Below are 24,715 nucleotides of genomic sequence, written 5' to 3' on the forward strand. Positions count from 1 at the left end.
AAGGGAAGGCCCACATAATATTGAATGGTCAGCCAAGATAGTCCTGCCACTTACGTAAATGGCAAGTAATTCCTTTTAATCAACTATCAAAAGAGCTCTATCCAATAATACTAAAAGCAAATCTATGTTTTAACAGGTTGAAGGCACAAAAATCCCAACAACTCATCGTTCTGTGCACTCCTGCATACCGGGGACCAATTTGTGTTGAGGAGCTACAACACAGAGGGAGACCCAATCTTCCCTTGAATCTTGCAATACCTCACCTGCTTTCATGAGGTCTTGCAAGATCAGGGGGAGAGGGGTGAAGCAAAAGCCATTTGAAAGCCTTTGCCATATGCCAAAATCAGACTTTCCCTCGTCCAGCTTCCTCACCCCATGCCCCCTCAGTTTAGGCTTTAAGAGGCTTCTGGTTTTTAGGGCCAGAAAGAAATTTTACTCTCAATGACTTATTGGTCGTGGTTGTGAGGTTTTTGTCTTTCTCTCAGTGAAAAGCAGGCTAACTCCTCATCAAACATTCTGGGACGGGTTTTGTTTGAACAGGACACTGGAAGTTCAAAGTGGAAAACAGATCCATGCCACAGTGCCATGCCAACTCTGCCTACCTTGCTGTTTTAACCCACACACGTCTTTTGGTCTTATGCCTCCCTGACCTTTGTATCTAGAGCAGCTTAATGTGCCTACTCTACCAATACCCAAATGAATTGCCATTTACATAAGAATGGCAATCCTGTAATTAATTGTTCATGTCTATCTGCTTTGAAGATGTCATGTAGGATCATGAATGCAGTTGCCTACCTAGACTCCAAATGAAACCAACATTCATTTGAAAACACTAAAGTAAAAGTAGCATCTAGAGATGAGAAACGTCCCCTTGGACTCACTTCAGAGAGGTGACTCATTCCCTATTATTATTATTGTTCATCCTTAATTTTAAAACATGCCACAAACTAACACTCACGACACTAAGGACAGTGATAAGCTTCTTGTCTACATACCAGTGATTAGAACTAACTGGGCTTCATGATTTCAGCTCTATTGTTCACAGATCCGTGGGCTAATATAGCAGAGGCATGCCTGTGTTGAATACTACCATAAGCATACTTAAGTTTTCTCAACAGTCTGTAGCTGAATAATACTAATCAAATTCATGATCAAACTACTCATTGTAAACAGCTTCATAATTTTATATTTAAATACCAAGGGCAAGGAGAGCAGTGAAAGAGTGCTACCATACCATTGTCATTAAAGTCAACATTCAGTTTGCTATGATTTTATTAAATCATACAGCACATTTAAAAAAGCTCTTTGCCCATTCTCTAATCTCCTCATGCTTCTTTTCTATGACAGAGAGAGAATGCAATTGCAAAGACTAACTAGAATAAGAAATATATTCAAAAACTGGCTTTCTTAAAATTAATTTTATCAATTTATTCTGTGACAAGAAATTGCCAATCTGAATTCTTTTTATGGTCTCCATTACATATTAGCTCTTGCCAAAGAAGGTGAAAAAGCAGACAGGTCAGAATGTACATGAGGTCAGAACGAAAAGGAAAATTCATGTCAATATGGCAGTCTGCTGTGTTAAAAATAATTGCACTAAGTTTTATTGTAGCATTAAAAGTTCAATACTAGGTACTACTGAGAAAACCAAGGGGACAATTACTTAATTTAATTCTTTTACCAAATTAAAATTCACACATCTACATCAAACTGTCTCAGATTCTGGAAAGCTTCTATGACCATCAACTATAGTTCATATTTAATCCATAGGAAGCTAGGATTCAGCTATATTTAAGTGTGTTTTAAGTTCAATATACAATGTGACACTAGATGGAGATGGTGAACCTTACGGAAAATTCAACGCATTTTTAAAAACACTTTTTTAAAAAAGCACTTTCAGAACAGTGTTTATATGTGTGTAGATTCCACCCGAGTTTGCTCACTGCAATTAAAAACGTTAATACACATATAGTGTTTTGAAGAGCAAGAAAATGTTGTGTGGATGAGAAGTGAGGAAGAAAGGTAATAATTCCTTTTCGCAGAGATCCTGTGCTGGACCACTCATTTCTCTCCAATCTGTGCTTTTGATATGCTCCACTCTTTTTACTATCATTCTTAAAGCTAGAAGCTAGTAAACAATGTTCATACCTCAGTTATTTATTCTTCAGATTCTGCATATTTCTCCTGCTTTCCTGGAAGTGCCCTGCCTTATATTTGATTGCAATTGAGCAAATTTCTAGGTACTGCGGAATAAAGCTGTTTGTAGCTGAATGAAGCTGGGAACAAAACTACTCTCAGTTGCCTTGCACCAGGGCACATATTATCACAGCAATACACCTCAAAGCTCATTATTTCCATGTTATCATTGAACAAGGACTGGAAACATATTTGAGATGGATGTTCCTCATCATTAGGTGCCTGTCTGAGGTGGGGAACTTCAGGACTCCCTATCTAGCTCTTCGGACTGCCTCCAGATGACAAACCTCTGACAGGCCCTGCTCCACCCCCTCCCAGACTGCTTTTGCATTTCGCTTTGCTCAAGGAGCTGTGACCAAGCCTCTTGCATACCAGTCGGACTTCTGCATGGCTGGAATGTAGCCTTTCGTACAATGGTAAGAGTCACATGACTTCTCCACCTAATTTTGCACCCACCACCACCACTGACATGTAACCCCAGATTACCCAGAAGGGAATTCTTCCATCAGACTGAGGAAGGTTCCCCACCCTTGATTCAGCCCATTGTCCCAAAAGCTGATCATCCGGTGCTCAAAAATTTGCAGCTGAACATGTGAACCAATATGAAATTATTATCATTTCTATAAGGGTTTGATGTACGGTGTCTATTTTACACACACCAGCAAGTGCTTCAGGTTATAGCTCTGCTTGCAGATATGCACATGAGAGTTACATGAGTTTTAAAACAGGCATCATAGCATCCACTTTGGCAAAAGTGACAAGACATGAGCCTTGCAACCCATGTTTGGAACCACAGAGGTGGGTAGGGATTATCTAAGCAGGTACACATAGCCACTGCATTGAGAAGTACCCAGAACACCTTAGCTATTGAGTAGCTAAATCAGCAAGTACCGCAACCCCCAGGGCTGGCCCATCCATGAGGCAAGCTGAAGCAACTGCCTCAGACAGCAGGATCCACAGAGGCAGCAGATCCGGGTTCTATGGAATGCAGTGCCCACCTCAGAGTTGGAAGCAACAGCTGTGATGCATTCCTTGGAGACCTGATTGGAGCCCCACCCCCAATGCTGCCTCTAATGTGGCCTCTTGGCCAATAGGAGGCACTGCTTTTGTCTTCCCACTTGTGTTCCTGGTGTAGATTTTCACGGACCGCTTCTTCCCTGGTGGGGAGGCCTGCACCATTTTGTGGTGTGCCTGAGGTGCAAAAAGTCTTGGCCTGCCCTGCCAACCCCCATTCCTGCAGCCAGACCAGCCAAGAATTGTGGACCCCGATTGTAAAGCATTACAAATAACCTTATATTATTTGTACCAAAAGAGAAAGAGAGAGAGAGAAAGAGATTTGGCAAAAGTAGGAAGGTAAAGAACATTCACACATTCATTAAAATTTCAGCAAGTAGAAACCCCCAGATATATTTTATACATATAAAACTGCAATTAATCAATGCTTAAAAGGCAACTAAAAATCCAAAAACTCACGTTTTACTCTTAGGTGGTGACAGCTATATTTCCTTCTTTGTACAAGAGTTTCCTATGAGGAAAAGACGTTGTATCCTGGGTTGCTAATTCTTTATTTTATCACCTTCGTATATGTGAACTACTAAAAAGACTTCTGCTTGCTTCTTAGAGCCCCGTCTTCATAGCATATCTCCTGTCACTTGACAGCAGCAAACACATTTAGAGCAAACCAGTAAAGGATAGTGCCTGTGAAAAGAAGAATCCATTTCAGCCAAAAAGCAACAGGATAAAGGAAACCTCAATGCATAAGATGAGATTGCTTTACTAATGTAAGATTTTAAGCAGCGTATCAGCTGGTGATTGCTTCAAGTCAGGAAGATGCCTAATTTGGGCCAGTACTATAACCATAGTTGTCTTGCAATATTCTTTACATGGGGCTGGGGAGTGGAGGGAGGGAGTGGTGCAGGCTAGTTTCTCTCACACAAAGAAAAGAATAGGTACCTGCACATTTTGCCTCCTATTTCAGATTCTACAATTGCAGCAGACTAATTCCCACCCCCACCCCACCCCCACCTCTCAAAGTTGGGAATCGGGAGGTTTTGGTTCATTTAGGAGATACACCTCCAATAGATATCCACAGTCTTCCTTTGCACATCACACAATTTTCATACATCACTCAGATGTGGTAATTACACCACACTATAAAATATTGGACAGTCTTCTGTCTCTCTCTGTATGTCCAAAAATTGGAGTTTTAAACAAGACAGCTGAAAGAATTTTCTGACTCCATCCAGATACAACTAAGTCCTGTGCTACTTTGTGGCTATATTTATTTATTTATTTTATTTGTATGCATTGCATTTGCCCTTTTGGGGTGTGTGTGTATGTGTGTGTGTGTAATGGCCAGCTAAACTAAACAATATACTGGCACCATCCACAGAAGCATCCAATTTCGGTACTAGTACTAGTATTCTCTGGGGTCTATTACATCCCTAAATGCATGCAATTCTTCATTTTTTTAAATAAAAAAAATGCCATTCTTGTGAAGAACATTCCCAGGCTTTCTGTTAACAAGTACATGTGTATAAAACAGTGTAATCAGAGCATTCGCATTACCTAGGATGGTCCACAAAGTTAAGTGTTAGGAAAGCTGTATTGCAAATGTGAGATAAGTGGAAACAAAATGGATTGTGATTACACACAACCTTCAGAGGTCTTACAGATATAGCAGTGGCAAAAAAGAAAGTCTAAAGCTATTTTAAAAATGCTTTTAAAACTATAAAAATGTTTTTAAAACTAATTCCCAGCTACACTGCCATTGAAATAACCTTCTTCCAAGTACTGTGGCACCATTCCATAAATATGACCAAGAAAGGCAAAGGTGAACAAGAATAAATATTACAGTTACATCATAGTGTAAAAGAAAGAAAGAAAGAAAGAGGCTATACAAGGAAGAAAGTAGTAACTATTATTTCACTGTTGTTAGCCGCTCTGAGCCCGGCTTTGGCTGCGGAAGGGCGGGATATAAATAAAATATTATTATTATTATTATTATTATTATTATTATTATTATTATTAAAAGAAAAAGAGTAATCTTTGAATTTATCTCCTAACACAGATGAGTTGCTGGACTGCCCTTTCCAAGTGGTCCTCTAACAAGAAAACAAAAAAAAAGTGAGGGCAACAAGATGCAAAGAAGAATTTCTCAAAATCACTGCTGCTCTCAAATTATGAGACAAAACAGATGTTTGAAAACTTCCACATTTGCAGAGAAATGTTTAAAATTGTGTAAACCGTTGGGGGGGGGGAGTGACCAACAAGGTTAAATAACTATATTGAAAACTTCTCCCAGAGTTCAGAACATGGAACTTTATAAGTGCAACGCTACCCTTGAAAGCTCCTCCCAGTGCCCATTACATCTCTAAGTCTCCTACCACTTCACACATATTTACTGTCACCATTGCCATCTGGTACTTTTCAGTGCTGCCGTAGTGCAGAAACATGGAACCAAGGCACACATTCTCATAATTTTTCAGGGAGACCCCCCTGAAAACTACAGGGCAGTTAACATTTATGCCCATAGATATGCTATGTGATATGTTGGTTGATTTTTATGGCCATCCTGTTTTAAAACTATGGGGGGGAAATCATGAAGGCACATAAATCTTGGATCCATGCTTTTCTGATGTTTGTAAGCTTTACTTTGACTGTGGTTTTTATTCAGGAGTTTCCAACTTTATACCAACACCCCCGAGGAAAAGCAAAGGATGTGCAACTTACACATGTAGATAGCCATAATAAAAATAGGAATAATAATGATGATGATGATGTTTCTTATAGAGTATACTCCGAGTGTGCACAGCCAGACATACTGAATTGCTTGGATGTCATACAGGATAGCACAGTCGTAAAACATGATTAAAGAAATAAGTATAGTGCCTATGTAAACAAATTTAAGATTAACCAATAAGCAACTCCACTAATAGCTGGCACACCCAGTACATTTCAAGTATATCTACAATGTGCTTGTACATCAGAACTCCACTCTTAAGATATAATAATAATTTTAAAAAACTAGCTAGAAAAACTCAGCCCCAGGAATTATTAGTGCTGTCGAAAGATGTGTCCCTCCAATTATGGTCTAAAATTGATCAGAAGAACATATAAGCTGAACATCAAAATGTTTCTAAGTGAATCCAATTACCTGAGAAGTGAAAAGTCATCCCAAAGAAGAAGCAGGTTCAGCTATTGAACCATTTTCACTTAAAGAATGTACGACAGATAGCATTGCTATTCTGGCAGAGCAAAGGCAGGTTGATAAACCTCTTGACAGAAGCATTGTTGTTAGGATGAATAAGGAAGGTAACCTGATAGCTGTTTTGTAAGTTGTAGCTGCCTTACCACACCAGCCTTCATCAGCAGAATACACTGAAACACGTGGAACCAAGTCCTGTAAGGCCTGTGGCCACACCCACAGAAGCAGCCACCAGTACACATGTACAAACACCAGGCAGCCTTGCCTCACCCAGTCCCAGACAGTTGTCACAACGATCAAAGATGTACCATTTTACAGATGACAGGATTTTGATATCTAGAGGTGGATCGTTCCAATATTAATGGCAACCTGACACAGTAGCTGACTAGGAATTCAATATATACAGTTTAAATCTGAAGTGTCTATTAAAAATCAGTAAAAATAATTGTCACGAGCAGGCCATAGTACAAACTGAAAACTCCTGGTAACTGAAATAACAGTTGTATATGTATGGGATCTCTAACTTAGCATTTTGCCATTTTTTCCTCAGATTTGTGTGTGTAAATTGAGCGACATTTGTGTATTTTTCTTTTACGATTTCTTCCAAAAGCAGGCTTGTCAAGATGGCAAATCTCAGTGTAGCAAGTGAACACAGCTATGAGGAAAATACTGTTTAAACAACTGCAACTTGGGGGTTATTTGCCTCTTAAAACGTCTGTTTCTCAAACCTGAATAATCATCACAACATACAAAAGAAATGCCCTCCTCACATTTGCACATATATGCATAATTATAATAAATAATTATAATAAATAAATATACTAGTACCACAGCATCCAAGCTGCAGAGCAACACAGCAAACATATAATTATATTCACAGCAGCTTGCATAACAATTCAGAACATTAAGCAAGCCATGCAAAAACCTAGTGTTAGTTGTCAAGAGATGACGTTACCTTTACAACTGTGGGACTAAACCCTGGCTTTTACACAAGCCCAGCAAGGTTCTTAAGTCTGCAGCTTTGAACCCTTGATTCATATACAGTGGTACATCAGGTTACAGACGCTTCAGGTTTCAGACTCCGCTAACCCAGAAATAGTACCTCGGGTTAAGAACTTTGCTTCAGGATGAGAATAGAAATCGTGCCGCCGCGGTGCAACAGCAGTGGGAGACCCCATTAGCTAAAGTGGTGCTTCAGGTTAAGAACAGTTTCAGGTTAAGAACGGACCTACGGAACGAATTAAGTACGTAACCAGAGGTATCACTGTAATAGGGTTATGTGCTGCCCATAGATGATGCACCCAAAAGGTCTCTCAAAATGGTTGGAGGGCTCTGCATCATTGTGAGAGCCCACTGAATCGAAATTGGGCGAGATCCAGGATTTTTAGATCTCATGGGATTTGGTGGTGAGATTTTGGAGGGTCCTGAACACAAGGATTGGCTTCAGTTCTGTTCGGCCAGATGGACAGTACAACTCACCCATCCCTTCCATTTAGGGTCACTCAAAGATACAATGGGTTGCTCTTTGAGGTCCAGGAATGATATCTTTTGTATCATCCAGATTAGTTTGGGAGGGACCTGCATGGTATCAGTCTTAGCAGGATAAAGTGGTCACCTATGCTCTGCACAGATAACTTGCTGCAATTATATGGCAGGTGTGGAAGGTGGAAATATTACCATCCATACTGGATGAAAGGAAGTGCCTGTCCTAAGGTGCATAACATGGGGCATTAGGGCAGGGTCTACCCAAAGAAGGGGAGGCAGTTGAAAACAGGGTCACCTAGGCTGGGTTCACCCAGCAAAACTGGAGCAATTGCAAGGTTAGGGCCTGCCTTTGGAGAATCATGGGGACTTGCACATGGATTTTTATTAGTCAGGGTGCTCACGAATGAGCTGGTGACCAGAGGGCAATTTTGGCATGGAAAGCCAAGTTAGTACCATCTGTAGATTTAAATAAAGTTGTCTCTATTATACAGGAACATTGTTCTTCTCCTTATTGCCATTCACAAATGGTTTATAGAGGGTTAAGAATAATATTGGCCAACTATCCACATGTCACAATTTCCCAATTTTTAAAAGGCATGGACCATCTGGTAACCTTTCCTGCTACCAGCAGTGGCCAAATGCAAAGATATGTGTGTGTGTGTGTGTGTGTGTGTGTGTATATATTAAAGGCATTAAGCAATGTCCTTCTATATTCATCAATAATAATTGATTTTGAAAAACAAAAGCCAAAAATCAAGACAAGGATTTAAAATATTTTCCCCGATTTTGCTCCCAATATTGTATTCTATTTTTGTAACACAAGCATTAGCAAAGCAGAGTGGGGCTGCCAAAAAGAGAAAAGGGAAACAACTAAGCTGGACATGGTTGAGATACCAAAATCAGCTGAGCCTTGCAAGAACATCCCTTCTGACCATTAAGCTTGACACACCAGTTTGAAACTAATGTCGACAACATCACTTATCCTTCTCTTCCTTGACAACAGACCCGTTCTGCACTTTTTAGCCTACATGTGTGCATTGTGCCAATATATGAACACCTGTTTTAAAAATGAAACATTTCCCCAACACACATGTAACTCCAAGGATTCTACTGAACCACATAACTATAAATCAAACAATTCCATATATTTGATATTAATGTTTTTTAAAAAAACAACAACCCAACAATCTGCATCTTTACATTTTACTTTCTATATTGCATACTTCTTTAATGATGAGACAATGTTGAAAGCTGATACAGCATTGGCACAGATTAGACCAAGTACCACTGGGCTTCTCTCCTTCTAAGACTCTCATCCTGTCTATAAAACCCACCTGGCCGTTATAACCATTATGCAACTTATGTAAGAACCGGCACCTGATACAGTTCCTTGTTTTCCTCCTTCATCAATATCCTCCTTTCCTTCTGTATTGTTTCTGTTAGATTGTATGCAATTTAGATTATGAAATGCTTCAACAGCATTGGCATAGAAGCAGTCTAAAAATGTAAAATTACTGGAGATCCACTGTTTCTGCACTTATTTCCATTTGTCATTGTGCATTTTATAGACATATATAAACACAAGGGTTCTGAGATTCTAACTGGAGATGGATTTAGGATTACAGTGAATATTAAAAGTGTATTTGTTATGTATGATTTATTATGTATAAAAATGTATGCTCATTCATACACAATGTGTTACACAGGGTTGAATCACAATATTGTTTAAGAAACAGGAGCTATAGGTGAGAGAAAAATAATAGATCATGAAAACTTCCAGCTTATCAGTGTCATCCCAGCCAGTTGCATGTATGGATCTACTTATGAGCTTATGTTTTAGCACTTGAGGACAAACATGTGTGTTTTTCGCTGCAGCACTTCAAAAGTCTAAGTTACTACAGCAATCATAATTTTATAAAAAGGAACTTGATTGATGTGAGGCAGGAACATTGGTTAAATGTGTAACCTCTGTATACCTTCCCTGACCTCAACAGAAAACACACTAAGAAACACCATCTTCCCTCTCCAACTTTAGGAACTACCAGATGACACTTAAATGTTTCTCTGTCTCCAAAGATATTATACTGTGAATAAACTCAAAAATATTTCTGTCAATGATATGGCAGATAATTGGCTTAAATACATTACAGTGGCACCTCAGGTTACAGACGCTTCAGGTTACAGATTCCGCTGACCCAGAAATAGTACCTCGGGTTAAGAACTTTGCTTCAGAAATTGTGCTCCGGCGGCACAGCGGCAGTGGAAGGCCCCATTAGCTAAAGTGGTACCTCAGGTTAAGAACAGTTTCAAATTAAGAACGGACCTCCAGAACGAATTAAGTTCTTAACCTGAGGTACCACTGTACTTGGCTGCTGAAAATACACACATTGTTTGGGGAACCCCTATACTGGTGCAGAGTGCAACTGGATATAAATTTTAAAATACAAACAAACTGTACAATCAGGCTTTGTACAGTTTCAATAAAGAAACAACTGACAGCATGTTGCTGAGGTCTCCATTTGCAAATATTTTTTACTAAGGAGGACCCACAAAACATCCAGTGGGTTTATAATATCTGCTATTCTTGTGGAAAACATCACTATGCTTCAGATGGGATTCCAGGGATTGGTCTCAAAGGAAAGTGAGAAACAGCAACTGAATTTTTCAAATCCTAATGTCAGGTCAGGTTAAAAGAAAACTCAGAACAGAAAAACACTAATAGTGTTGCTTGTTGGAATATAAGCATAAAACATTTAAAAAAATCTATTTCATGGGACATAATTGAGGCCACACACACACACACACACACACACACAGTATGCATGGGTTATTTTCATGAAAGCATTTGTGCAATGATATATTGAAGTTAGTCTGGGAAAGACTTGGCAACATAGCATGATGGAAGACTCAGAAATGGAAATAGCCAAAAACAGCTAATGAGAAAACTCAATCCTATGTGGATCAAAATGAAGAAGAACTGTAAAAGCAACAAGGAGACATTTAAGGAAATTACCCATAGTGAGGCTCTAGCTTGGCCCTAGTACTCTTCATAAATCATCAGACCTAGAGAAAAGGTATCTAAGGACTGAGCATCAGAACAAGAAAAGTGTCTTTTTCCCCAGTTACAGAACATATGTCCTTTATGAAAAATAATTCAGAACAATATTATACATGGTGCTTCTCTGTATTTACTATTCAGTTATTATTATTATTTGCTACTCACCCTGGCAAAAGAAAAAAAGAACTCAAAGCAACTTATGAACGCTAAAAACAGATATAAAAACAAGGCTAAGAAAACAACCTAAAATACAATAATACGCATAAAGCAGCAAGTCCAACTGGACCCCAATTCACCAAAAATACGCAGACAGCTAAGCTCCAATGGCCTGGCTGAACAGAAATGTTTTTAACTGGCCCCCAAAACAGATAGTGATGGCACCAGCCGTGCCTTCCTAAGGCAGAGGTGGTTTTAGGGTAACATGACCAGGGTGGCCACACTGGGCACCGGGCTGAAGGGGGCACCACAACAATGGTGTAGAACAGAGTGCAAAAGGAGAGGCTAGCTGAATTTTGCCATCGCACAGGGTGCCACTGAAATTTGAGAGCCCAAAGTCTGCTACTGCCTACGGAGAGAATTCCACAAATGGAGAGCCACCACTGTGAAGGCCAGTTCTTGTGTCACCACCTTCCTCATCTCCCTTAGAGAGGGCATGCAGAGAAGGGCCTCAGCTGGTGTCCAGGTTGGTTCATGTGAAAGAGACGGTCCTTGAGGTATTGTGTCTTAAGCCATATTAAGGCTTTATAGGTCAAAAGCAGCACATTGATGTGGGCTCAGAAACTAAACAGTAGTACAGTTGCCATATTTCAAAAAGTAAAAACCAAAGTAGTTGAGCTCTTTTTACAAAAATGACAAAAAAACCACAATTTTTCAGTTGACTGCCTAAGATCCAGGACAAAGCACTGCCTTTTGGAAATTCCCCCCAGACGTCAATTCCACCTTTGAAATCCCAGTAATGTCTGGGGAAATCCGGACGTATAGCAACCCTAATCAGTAGCCAATGCAACTGTGCCAAAATTGGATGTGTTCTGATCATATTACCACTGCTACACCAATTGCAGTTTCCAAACTGTCTTCAAAGGCAGTGCCAGCTATAATGCATAATCTAACTTAGAGGTTATTTTTAGCCTACAGAAATTAAGGTGCCAATACCATTACTTGCTTTTCATAAGACACATCAGTTTGGTCTGTTAAAATTTTAATAAATCTGCCCCATCACTTTAATCTATGCATTTTACTCTGTTAAAATAACCAAGGCAGACACTGAGGCATTCACATAATAACTAATTTACAAAGAACAGATGTGAATCATTAATACAAAAACAGCTGACAAGGAGGAAAGACTATTAAACAGCATGTACTGTACTGAGCAGATTGGTTTTTAAATTACTCACACTTGTTCACTTACAAAAAGAACAAAAACAGATCTGATTTCACATAATAGAATTTTGTTATTTAAAATAAATTGCTAAGGTCACTTCACCCAACTTTTTAGACCCAAATGACAGAGCTAGATTTTATAGGAACCATAGAGCCTTTACTAAAAGGTTGTATCACGGCTTGCCCTCTCATCCATAATGTTTTTTGATTTGTAACACATGGAGGGCAAAATGGAAAGGAAAGTCCAAAATAGTTCAGCAAAAGAAGGTTGCCCCTCTTTCTCGTGGGCTCAGGTGTCCAGATTCCCTTCCCTTCCAAAAGTAGTAGTAGCAGATGGGAGAGCGGGGTCAGGCTCAGCAAGTGCTTTCCTAGTAGCCAACTGCTTGTGAAATTTTTTTGCACAGAAAGCAAGTGGGGAGGGGGAGTCAGTGGACTAAACATTGGGAAATGTTGTCCTTGCAATATATTTAGTCCTTTTCCAGATACTGCCAACTGGCAAACTTGGTCACTGCACAATGAGAGTTGAGCTGAGTTTATATTCTCACCTGTGTTACAGCCACTGAAACCTTTCACATGACAGAGAAGGTGCCAATTATTACGGAGGATACAGGCTGTTGGGCTTGCTGTTTTTGCTTTACAGTTTTGATCAGGTGTCAACAGACTCAGTACAGTGGTACACTGTACACAAACCTGGGCTGAAACAGGGAAACTTTTTTTAAAAAAATACAAACGGATGTAGAAATGTGGAGAAATGAATTTAAGTTTAGAAATATATGAGAAATCAAAATTGACAGATCTGCCTGCCCCTGAATGGAACCGATGATGCAGAAGGAAAGAGGAACTAAGTTGAGTGCAGCAGTATCAAGCACAAAAAACTATTTCTCTTATCAACAATTTTTTCCCCTACACAGGCAGTCTATCTCTCTTGCACTCTTAACAACTAAGGATCTTGATATGTTAAAGGGGGTAAATGTCACCATCAGTCAACAGTGCAATCCCTCTAGGGATAGAAGAGAGATAAAAATCAGATAATATCTTGTGTTAAATTACTTGGAAGAAAAGGGAGATAATATAAATGCTATAAATACTCACTACACATGGTCGCAGCTTTTCAGCATTACCAGCGTTAATACACCCCCCCCCCACTCTTTTTCGGTTATCTGAGCAGCTGTGAGGGCATGATTCTCTCAGCTCAGTACACCATAGAGCCTAGTTGCAACTATAATAGTTTGTGAGAACTCTCAAAGTAGTGATGTATGACAAGTGCTTGTATGCTTCAACCCCAGGCAAGGGCCACACAGCAAGAGGTCTGCTACCCAGGTTGCAGATTTAAAGGAGACACTAAATTATACATTAAGGATACACTAATCATGGGGCTTACCCACACTTCCTCTTTTGCTGCTACTTTCCCCCAGAAAAAAAAACAAAAACGTTTTTTATCGCTCAATTGGAGCACATTCAGGTTTTCTGTGGATTACTATTTGTTCCAATTTAAACCTAAAGAATGTGTTTTCCCTGGGAAAGGAGTGGAGTGAAGGAAAGATTGAGTCAAGTAGAAAACTCTTCTTTCTAGGCATGGTACAAGTGGAAGTGTGAATGAGACCCATGTCTACTCAAAAGTCCTACTGAATTCAATGGGGCTTACTCCCAAAAGCATGGGGGTCAGGATTGTAGATTTTGATACCTATTTTTACTTGGGAGCATTTTCTGTCTCAGCCTCGTGTGTGTGTGTATGTGTGTGTGTGTGTGTGTGTGTGTGTGTGTGTGTGTGTGATCTATTTGTTCTAGATAGTTTTAATCCAAGCACTGTACCTAAAAACACACACAGTAATTACTCACATTCCATGGCCTTAAAAAAAAATATTCTCTTAGCCGTCAGCAAAGCTGTAAACACCAGAAGTATGAATTGATCAAAGATGTGGGTTTAAAGAATCCTTCCCAGGCAATGGTTCTGCTTTTTAAATGTATAGATATAGATGATATAGATATAGATATATAAGAGATCAATTTATAGCTGGTGCTCAACTACTTATTTTGGGCAAGAGCTTTAGATGTTGTTTTTAAAAACTTAAATTACACAGTGCAAGAAAATATTGAACTACCCCCAACCACTGCAAAGAGATCCTGTGGTAATATTGTAGGTTCTATTCACAAGGAACAACAGGTTGTCATAAATAAAACCATGGGACACTAGGCAGCAACAATTCTACTGTTTGTTTTCAGTGTTTGAAGCCCAGGAAGCTGCTGTAGAGACACAAGACCATGAAATGCTATCGCCAGCTTTGTTCACAGCAGGGGCATTTTATCAACACAAATAAGAGCCATGGATTTTCAGGGAAAACAAGGAAAGCAATAGAGTCATGCCATGGTTCACAAGCAGAAGTTATAAGAGGCAACCTTAATACTATCCTACTTTTTGCATTATACTGATACCAAATAACAAATATTGGTGGGGGAGAGGGGATTTCACTTGACAACGAACATACTGCAATGATGTGGGGCATAAGCTATAGGTAGTCAACTGTACTATGGAATGCTCCAGGGGTCACTTAAAGTTTGCTATTTTTGTCTGTTTTAAAAGATTTGTGGTGGCTTTACAACGCAAAGAAACTAAATTATTACCAAAGAAGAGTTCTTTTATTGTTTTTTTGAGGGTGCTGTTGCAAAAATTCTGTAAATCTGTAGCAGTTATATTACAAGTACTTTATTAGGACATGCATGCAAAAGCCAGGTATATAAACAGTCAATACTAAATAGTAATGGTGAATAAGATATATTTTACAGAAGTCTAGCAAACCAGAAGATAATATGTGAATAAACACCAGGGGGCAGACTTTGGGAATATGGTGCCCTGAGTGAGGACAAAATTGACCCCAAAATATTTATTTTCTTATTTTCTTATTCCTTTTTGAGCACAGCTTGTTATAGGAGCTTCCCCCCACCATCTACCATTCTGCGCATGCTCTCAAGTACACTATTTTGCACCCCCTTGGCTCAGCGCCCTGTGGGGGGTGGGGGTGGGGGCTGCCTGCACTGCCCTAAGAAAGCAGATTTCATAGCACATTTATACCAGAGAGTTCAGGCTACTCAGCAACACTAACACACATTGGGAACTGATTTCCATTACAATTGAAAGGTGGTAGCTATACTGTTTAACGTATGTAAATGAAACAGAGATTTCAAAAGCTGAGAAACTCATCTTGCGTAACAATGATCTTCCACCATAGCACTAGACCAATAAGAGCACATCAAAGCAGGACAAACTCTATTGGCATCTAGATGAAAAATGGCATTTTATTCAGTTACTTAATAATATTATTACTCTTCATAGGACAGGGAACAATGGGGCAATTCGATTGTTGTGGCATTTCCAGGGACTGCCAAGGCATGACTGCCATGATTTTGGCAGACTGTCTGTGACAAACTTTGCAGCATTCAGAGATAGAAAGTGAGCGAACCTGGGACTAAATACAGGTACAACTTCAATTAAATGCTTGCTGAGGAAAAGCTTACTGCTAGAGCACATAGTTACACAACAAGCAGTTGATATGGCTGAGGTGAGGTAAACAGTTTCCTTACCTCTTGAAGGAGTTACAGAGATGGCCAGGCTTCCCTTGAGTAACTTAGTCAGCTGTATAGTTTACTGAAACCTGAATGTTCTAAGGCTTAGCTCAACATAGCACAGAACCAGGAGTAGCAGGGTAAGAGCAAAGAAGTCACAATTTTAGCCCTTTGTACCAGCATGCTTTCAGCAGTGGTTAGGTACTACACAGCAGTATTTTCCCCAAGGATAACAGACAATAGACAATGGTAGTCAACCGCAGCTAAAACCAACAGAGCTGTTTCTCTTTCACTCTTTTACACTGTATGATTTTAAATGTATAGTGTGAACGCTGAAATCCCATCTCTATCTATCCAATAATTGTTTTAGAAAGGCAGTCAAATGGTTTATTGAACGTCTCCCTTTGTTTCACAACCCTAATTAAGGACAAATCAAAAAAGATAATATTGCAATATAAAACTGACAGAGAAATAGTATGCATTAACCATTTAATTAGAAATACTATCAATAGCCTTTTATCTCCATTACATTAATTTTACATCTCATGTGCAGTCTTCATAACCCATGACTGAATGGACAGCAGTTTGTAGAAGTATTTTGCCCCCTGACATTTTCATGTGACCAAAATTTGCTCCTCTGTGTGGCATAAACTGAGAAGGCTGTAGTATCTTGTTTTAGTGCAGTTAGTATCACTAGTTATGATGAACAACACTGTCAGCACAGAGCTCTTTTATGGAGGATGGCATTTTCTGAATGTTGACTGTACCCTGATTTTTTGTATAAAATGCAATTCTCCATTTTATTTTATTTTTAAAAAAGCTACCTCTAAAGGAGACACACTTTTTAAAGCTTTTATCCTAGGGCGCATACCGAAGTACCCACATAGTGTATAGGAAGGAAGGTGCTAATCAAGAGTAAAGGGATAATACAAAGTGGGAACATTCATTCATGCCACTAGCAAAGTCTACCACAGAAGAGTAACTAACCAATAAAATACAGTCAGCATTTGCAGTGGCGGAGCTTCATGCTACAGCACTGGGAGAGCAGAGAGCAGGCAAGGGTGGGGCTGGCACGCATCCCGGGGGCATGGTGCCCAGCGCGGGGGGGGGCAGACCGTGATGGCACCCCACTGGGATCACGTTGCCAGGGGTGGTGCACTCCCCCCGCACTCCTCTTCCTCTACCAGTGAGCATTTGCATAGCATCACTTTGGAAAGTGATGTGGCACTTGGAGGGCTTGATGAGCAGTAGATGATAGCCCAGGATGGACCACAGGAGCAGCTGTGGCTACCTTATCTTCCAGACTGATATATTTATATTTTGTTGATGTAAGAGTTGGCAACCCTATAAAGAGATGAACACCATGCAAGTGAAGCTCTCAAAGGTGAAACTATGTGAACTCACAAAGGCAAAAACCCTTGGGAAAACCAGCATTTATACATTAACCACCTTGAGTTGAGAAAGCACCTTAATTTCCAGAAGAGGAAAAGTAAGTGGGCAAATACCCACATGTCAGCTCATACTCTGTTTTCTATAAATTGTTCTATTACAAGTATCTGATTGTATGGCTCTCTTGTTTCTGAAATTACTGACACATACATCTATGTATATTTTATCTTACAAATATTTACTATTATTATACAATCTCCAACTATACTAGAAATCTTCCATCACTGTTCATTTTTGCAATGTTAAAGGAGTATTTTTATTGACTCACCAGCTTTATGGAAACTTCTTCCTTATGTTTTTTAATAAACAAGAGCACTTCACTAGTTTTTAAAAAGTTAAGGGGCTCATAAACAGAGTGAGGGCCCTAAACACTGGCACAATAGGTTCTAAAAATACCAAATGCATGCAATTTATCTCCTTATTAAGTTAACTGGTTTATTGCTTTACATATCCGGAGGCATCCTAAAGTGTTTTACAATATACATTGCTAGGTTTTCATCCAAAGGAGGAAAGGGTAATATAAAATAGCACAAAACAGTGTCTCCCTACACACAGGACAGACACCTCTAGTCATTTAAATCCTCACCACCAATGCAGTACAGATGCCCAGGAGTTTTCATCTAGGATCAGAAAGATGACAAATTAGTGCCAGGTGAGCTTCCCTGAAGGGGCTATCACTAAAGAGGCCTGTTCTTTTGTAACTATCCTCTGAATATCTCAGATGGGGCACACAGAGAAGGGCCTCGGTTGTTGATCTCACAGGTTTGTATGGGGAGAGACATCACATAAGGTATTGGAGTTCTAAGATATATAAGGTTTTAACAATCAAATCAGCACTTTGAATTGGCTAAGAAAGAAAATGGCAGCCAGTGTAAGTTGAATGCTCAGATTAGTGAGTCCTGTCACATTTTGTTCTAGCTGCAGTTTCTGAACTGTCTTCAGAGGCAGCCCAACATTCAACACATTGCAGTAAGGATCAAGGATACCAGGCCCATAGCTGTCAACATTTCCCTTTTTTTAAGGGAAATTCCCTTATTCTGAATAGGATTCCTCGCAAGAAAAGGGAAAAGTTGACAGCTATGACCAGGCCACAATACACCAAAGCCAGGCTAGCCCAACCCTGATAAGGTCACAGCTGGGCCACCAGCCAAAGATGGTAGAAGGCACCTCACACAAAACAGGCCATTTGTACTTCCAATAACAGAAGCGGATCCAAGAGCACCCTCAGGTTGTAGACCTGCTCATTTATGGTGAGTGTGACCCCATCTAGAACAGGATGCAGCTCACCATCTATATTGAAGAGTAACTAACTAATAGAATTATTTATCTTTATCTGGAATATTCATATGAATTGAGATTCAGTTCATTGATGGCTATTCAGTCCACTACAGAGAGTAGAACACTCTGAGGCAGTATAGGCAAAAGTGAGGCTAAGACTCTGTTCCCTTCACTCAAAGAGCTTTACAGAATAGTGCTTAGTGGTGGTTTTGACCCTGATGTTAAATGGTACCCTAGTCCATTAAGTACCCCTTCACATTCTGGAAACAGGGCATAGAACTAAATCATTTCGGTGGGGTTATAATCTTTTTCCATTGGGCTCTAAGTTTAGAGGAACCTTGTGAAGAGTTCTGTGTGGTACCTTTAAGACGAACCAATTCAGATTCCAGTCTTTTCTGGGAGACATCCCCATGGAATTTAGTGGCGCTCACTCCTGAATAATGTATGGTTATTGTGACATTATCCCACACTAGACATTGTGACAGCAGGCACCCATTCTAAACCAAGATCAGACAATTTTTCAGTTTAGCTAGGTGCTAAACTCCTTTGCAGAGAACAAAGATGGAAAGGAAACCAACATTTAGCCTGGCTCATGTGACCTTCTTGGTCCCACACACCAGGTCCAGGAGTTACCAGCTACTACTGCTCTGAGGTGTATGCCCATGGGAGTTCCCATCCTTTTCACTCCATGGACATTCTGGCCCAGGTAACATATGGTGGAGAGAAGATCCTTGTCAATATTTTGAGTGGAGGCAAGAAGTTTTTAATGCAAAAAATACCTTGAATACCTTGTCTAAACTGAGATAAGCCAACCTCCCAAAATAGACTTTCAGAGGATTTAGTTCACTCCTTGAAAGTGGAATAATATTTTTGTGTGAGATTACATAAAGTGCAAAAGTTGCAAGAGGAATATTCAGCCCTGTACTTATTTCCAGCTTAGAACCTGCTCTTAAGAAGCCTGGCAAGTATCACATTTCACCACCCTTGACCCTCTTCGAAGATATTTAAACTGAATGACGTTGTTATCATTGTTATGTCAGGTATTATATGGGGGGGGGACTGCAGTGAAAGTTCTCGTTCCCCTTTAAAGGGAGGGAGGAAACAGGTTTTCCTTTTCTTTTCTTTCCTTTTTTAAACAATCAGATTAAAAACCAAGTAGTTGCACACAGCAGGTGGAAAGAAATGTCACATAAATCTTTTTCTGAGGTTTGAAAAGGCTCAGGGGCTGACACATTGAAACTCCAGATCCAATATAAGTGCAATAACGGAATAATAATAATAAAAAACAGGTTGCATCTATTTTTATCCAGCTGGTGTGAACAGTGGCATAATTTTAATCTGATCAGAAGTTTCAGAAGTTGCTTCTATGGTTCCTTCTCTCTCGGAAGTAAACAAGATTTGGGCAATGCACTTTTCAAGCTTGCCATTTTCAGCTCCTGGTCTCCCATTCCAGTTGTAAAGTTAAAATAAAATATAAAGACAGGAGTTATTATTCAACTGTAAATGGATACAGAATTCTAGTTCTCCAGAATCCCAAATAATTCCAGGGAAAGTTACATAGGAACAATACTTGTGGAAAGAACTAAAGGCTGTAAGATTGAAATCACCAGATTTCATGAAATTAATGCAGCCTGGTTGCGGCAGAGTATTCTTATTGATTCTATGATGTAAGATTGGCTAAGCTAAACCAATGCTGAGAGTAATGTCCTTTTGATTATTTAGAGTTTTTAATGCATATTACTGCTGCTTTGCACTAAATACTCATCAAAGACACCTAGTATCTGCTTCCTATAGAATGACATACCACTCTCTGGAAAGCTCTTTATGCCAGAGGGGTAGACACAGAGGGTGGGAATACTCAGTTTGTGAATTATGGAGAGGGAGAGTGATGAGCCCCTCTTAAGAATAGTATGGAAGAAATGGGTCATGATTTCTTGGAAGGAATCCAGGTGTCCTTTAATTCGAGCACTTGCCCCAGGCTACTTGTGCACTGATTGGTAAGAATCTGAAGCGAATGCATGAGTCACTGACTCCAATTGTCAATCCAACTTTCAATCGAGAAGTGGTTGAAAGCTTCCTCTTTCCTCAGAAGCTTGTGCATGATTCACATCATTTCAATTTGAATAATCTGTTTACTATTGCTTGCATCTTATGGAGCAGCAGGGGTGGGGAAGAACTCATGATGATGAAATCAGTCTGAAAACATTTGTCTGTGAGCGGGGGTTATTGGTTTGGTTTGCTCTCGTTCTTGTTTTTATTATGTATTTTGTGTTTTTAGCTTGTATTTTTGTGCTGTTAATGACCCTGACATCTACGGATGACTGCAGTGCCTGGAAACAGTCATGTCGTGTATCTATAGCAGTGACCAGAAGAGAAATGACCACTGGGAGGAACACAGAGAGACAAAACGCCATGGTGCATCTGCAGCAGCAGCACCTTCATCTGCCCTAGATGCAACAAAACATATCTCTTTCACATCAGTCTCTACAGCCACAGCAGGTGCTGCAACATTCCAACAGTTTGACCTCATCCCCAAAGGCACTCTCCTCCATCATCTCCCGAGACAGATGGATGCCAACAAATAATTTTTAAAAAGCTGTGCTTGGGAAAGGAGAACTGGAAAATGGAATGAAGGAGGAGAAAGCAGGTGATGAAAAGCCAGCCAGAAGGATGTATCGTGTAGGGAAAGAAAAACCCAGGAGATAATTTGCTGAGAGAGGTGTAGACATGGTCAGGAGGTACACTTGCATGGAAGGCTGAAGTGATTTGCACTGCTGGTGCTTACCACATTCTGAAATAAGTAATAAATGTGATGCAAAAAACTATGAAGTCTAGAAATTTTTAAATTCCCTAAGATCACCAGTATTGCTTTGAAATAACCAACCAAATCATACCTGCAGACCTTTAGGCATACTATAGTAGGGGGTAGGAAACCTGTTACCCTCCAGAAGTTTCTGGACTACACAAATCACAATGCCCTGACCATTAGCTGGATGGGCCTGATAAGAGCTGGACCCCAACAGCATCCAAGGGGCCACAGATTTCCCAGACTTAAACTAGAACATAGTTAAATTATCTTGACGTCTTAGTGAAATGCGCTGTTCATTTGATTTTTGTTGCTCTTGCCTTGCATTGTTTGATTTTTGCACCTACTCTTGAATTTTTAGAAAGGACTATTTAAATTGTAAAAGGCTTTGACATGACTTCCGATCATCAGTGCCTTCTTAAAATGGTTTCCCCCTCCAATCGTTCCAATTTTTTTAATTGCCATCAAAAGCAAGCAGGTGGGTTTTCTCATCAGTGAAGAATTAAGTATATGACAATTATGAGGCAGCAAGGATGTTAAAAAGCCAACAAAATTTTGAACCAAATATATGTCCCCCAAGCAACATGTTTTAAAAGTAAACTAAGGCTATAATCTAATACCCAGTTACTTGGGAGTAAGCCAAAGGCCTTACTTCTGAGTAGACATGCCTAGGATTTCAATCTAAGGCTAATTACTACCCAGTGTCTGATATATATACCTGTAAATAAGAGAAAGCGACAGTTGCCAAATTATTTCACATTCTGTCTTTCCAATTCCTGTTTGTAGGGCTCCAGTTAAGAAATTTTCACTCACTTGAAATGTAATCACCTCCAGCTAAAACATGAGAAATTGTACTTTCAAGCTAAATATCCAGAGTATGCTTTTAGCCAACAATATTTACTCTATATGGGGAGAAATATTGCTAAAAAGAGGTACAACTGTATTTTCTTAAGCATAACAGCGAGACCTTGGCTTATATGCATTAGGCTTTTACCATAGATTAGTGCCAATTTAAAGCACTTGTAAAGAACGTGAGCTGATCTGCACAGCCTTGCCTGCATACAAATATCTGTGCTAGGATATCTGCTGTCGCAGTGAGAACTGTGCAATTTTGAAAGCCTGCATGAAGATCAGTTCAGCTGCTAGACAAAATGTGCAACATACTTAAGCCTTGAGGCAATTGTGATTGGCCTCAGGACAGATGATAATTGTATGGTAATTTCAGCTTGAAGAATGTGTAGCTGTTGTGGGTGTAAATACAAGCTTGGCAAGGTGACTGGTCAATATGAAGTGATTTTTATCCCTTTACACCTTTCTTTGAACTAAAATCAATGTAAGATCAGGAACGAGATGGTTTTATTAATGTAGTTTTAAAAGCATCTAAACGCACAGTTCTGAGTATTGAATATTTTGGTAGCTGGCAGTGCCTGGTGGTACAATTCAGCAGCACACACTCATGCCATGTACTTGCAAATGTATACTTTTTCTCTTTTCTTTCACAATGTATCCTATGGACCAATTGTGAATGTTAAGGGACACTTTCTGAATAGCTTAAGAGGTTCCTCCTTCCATCTCATCCGTGTGTGTGTGAGAGAGAGAGAGAGAACAGAGATTGTCTAAAAGTAACTGCAAACCTAGATATCTCCTTTTTATGCATATGCCATCCTTGTTTATTTTACCTAACACTGTCTAGAGCTGCTGATATTAACCAGTAGAGGGAGGTAAAACCTCAAGCTAATGAAACATGATTTCATCATTACTATTTAAATTAGTGAAATTATAACACAATATATATACTGCCAAAATCATAAGGAATATTATTATTATTATTATTATTATTATTATTATTATTATTATTATCTGTTACTAAATAGCTGCTCATTTCAGTATTCCTTAAATACCTAGACTTCAGCAACAGATAATGCATGTTAAAATAACCAAATTAAAAGCATATTGTATAATATGAAGATGTACAGAGTCAGGCCATTTAATGGCAAGAGCTAGTTCCAGATTTGAGAGGTCTCTGAGCAAGATATTCCTCCTACCATCCTGCAGCCAAAGCGGTCCAGGCAAAAGCACATTTGCGGAAGAAGCGGAAGTGGGTTAAAAAGCCACTTCTGCTTGAAGATGGTGGAGGAAGGAGGACCTTTCTTTTGTGGAAGAAGGGTGTAATAATAATAATAGATTTATTGCATTAGCCGAGTGGCCATAGCATAATATACATTAAAATAACAACATAAAATGGGGGTGGGGAGGTAGAGGTAGATATCGTCCTGGGCGAATACTTAAAGAAAGAGAGAAAAAACAAAAACTGCTGAGGCTGGAGGAGGACCGTTGAAGGGTCCTTCAGCTCCTCAGATTAGTCCTAACTCGATTGTCCTTGTACAATAAGGCTACTTGGAACTTCGTTCGGTTGTGCGGCGTATCGACTGCAGCTGTGGTGTTAAGGAAGAAGTTAGTGCCGCTTTCCTCTTCATCACACTAAGCAGGAAGTTAGCTGTCATCTCGGTAATCCAACAATCAGAATCCTGCAAAAAGAGGGACACTATCCAAGGCTGGATTGGGAGATGGAGTTTATTCACGAGGGGAGTTAAAAACCGAGATCTTTCATCTGTCCCGTTGGGACAGAAGAGCATTACATGTTCCATAGTCTCCAGGGCCGTGTCATTACAGGAGCATGTTCTGTTTGCGATGGGAACTCTGGAATAACGACCCGACAGAACTGCTGTAGGAAAACAGTTGAGACGGGCACAGGTAAAGGCCCTTCGCTTAGCCTCCGAAAAAATTGTGAAGCAGTATAGAGGGATCCCTTCAGGGGGTGGAATAGCTAGGGCTAGGCCTGAACACGGTCCTCTTGCACAAGAAGCTGTGTTAGAGAAGTCAAGTTGCTGTAGTTTCTTTTTAATTGGGGGTAGGGCCACCGGGCTGATACACTCTAAGTTAAGAACAGTTTTACAATTCAAATTGAGAAGAGAGCGGAATTTGAGGTTAATTGTAGTTTTCCAAGGGGAATTATGAATATCTCTTAGGATCAGATTGGAAAAGCCACCTTTAATTCGAGCATCCGATGCTAATAGGTGGAAGGTGTAGGAAATGGCTCGACTCCATGCTCGTCTAACAATTGAAGGCTGGGCGAACTCGAGTCGTAGGGCTGCACCTGAGACACATCTCGGGACGCCGGAAAGAGATCTCAGAAACATATGAAGTGGGCGATCCAAGTTACCTGATATTGCTGTAGTCCATACTTCGCATCCATATAATAATTTAGGGACAACTTTGGCATTAAATATTTGAA

The 24,715-nt window shown here is 39.8% G+C and overlaps 1 protein-coding gene across 14 annotated transcripts in view; it reads right to left on the reverse strand.

Moving 5' to 3' along the window:
- PCDH15 (protocadherin related 15) overlaps window positions 1-24,715 on the reverse strand; it is a 648,544-nt gene that overhangs the window by 574,474 nt on the left and 49,355 nt on the right. For 10 of the 14 annotated variants that reach the window (XM_081004528.1, XM_081004542.1, XM_081004532.1 and 7 more), the window contains exon 2: window positions 3,670-3,894. The exons of the other annotated variants lie outside the window; for them this stretch is intronic. The gene's annotated coding sequence lies outside the window, so the exon portion shown is untranslated. The remainder of the gene's footprint in view (window positions 1-3,669; window positions 3,895-24,715) is intronic. 14 annotated transcript variants of the gene reach the window in all.

Source organism: Podarcis pityusensis (genome assembly GCF_964106645.2).
Source record: "Podarcis pityusensis genome assembly, chromosome: 5".
NCBI lineage: Eukaryota > Metazoa > Chordata > Lepidosauria > Squamata > Lacertidae > Podarcis > Podarcis pityusensis.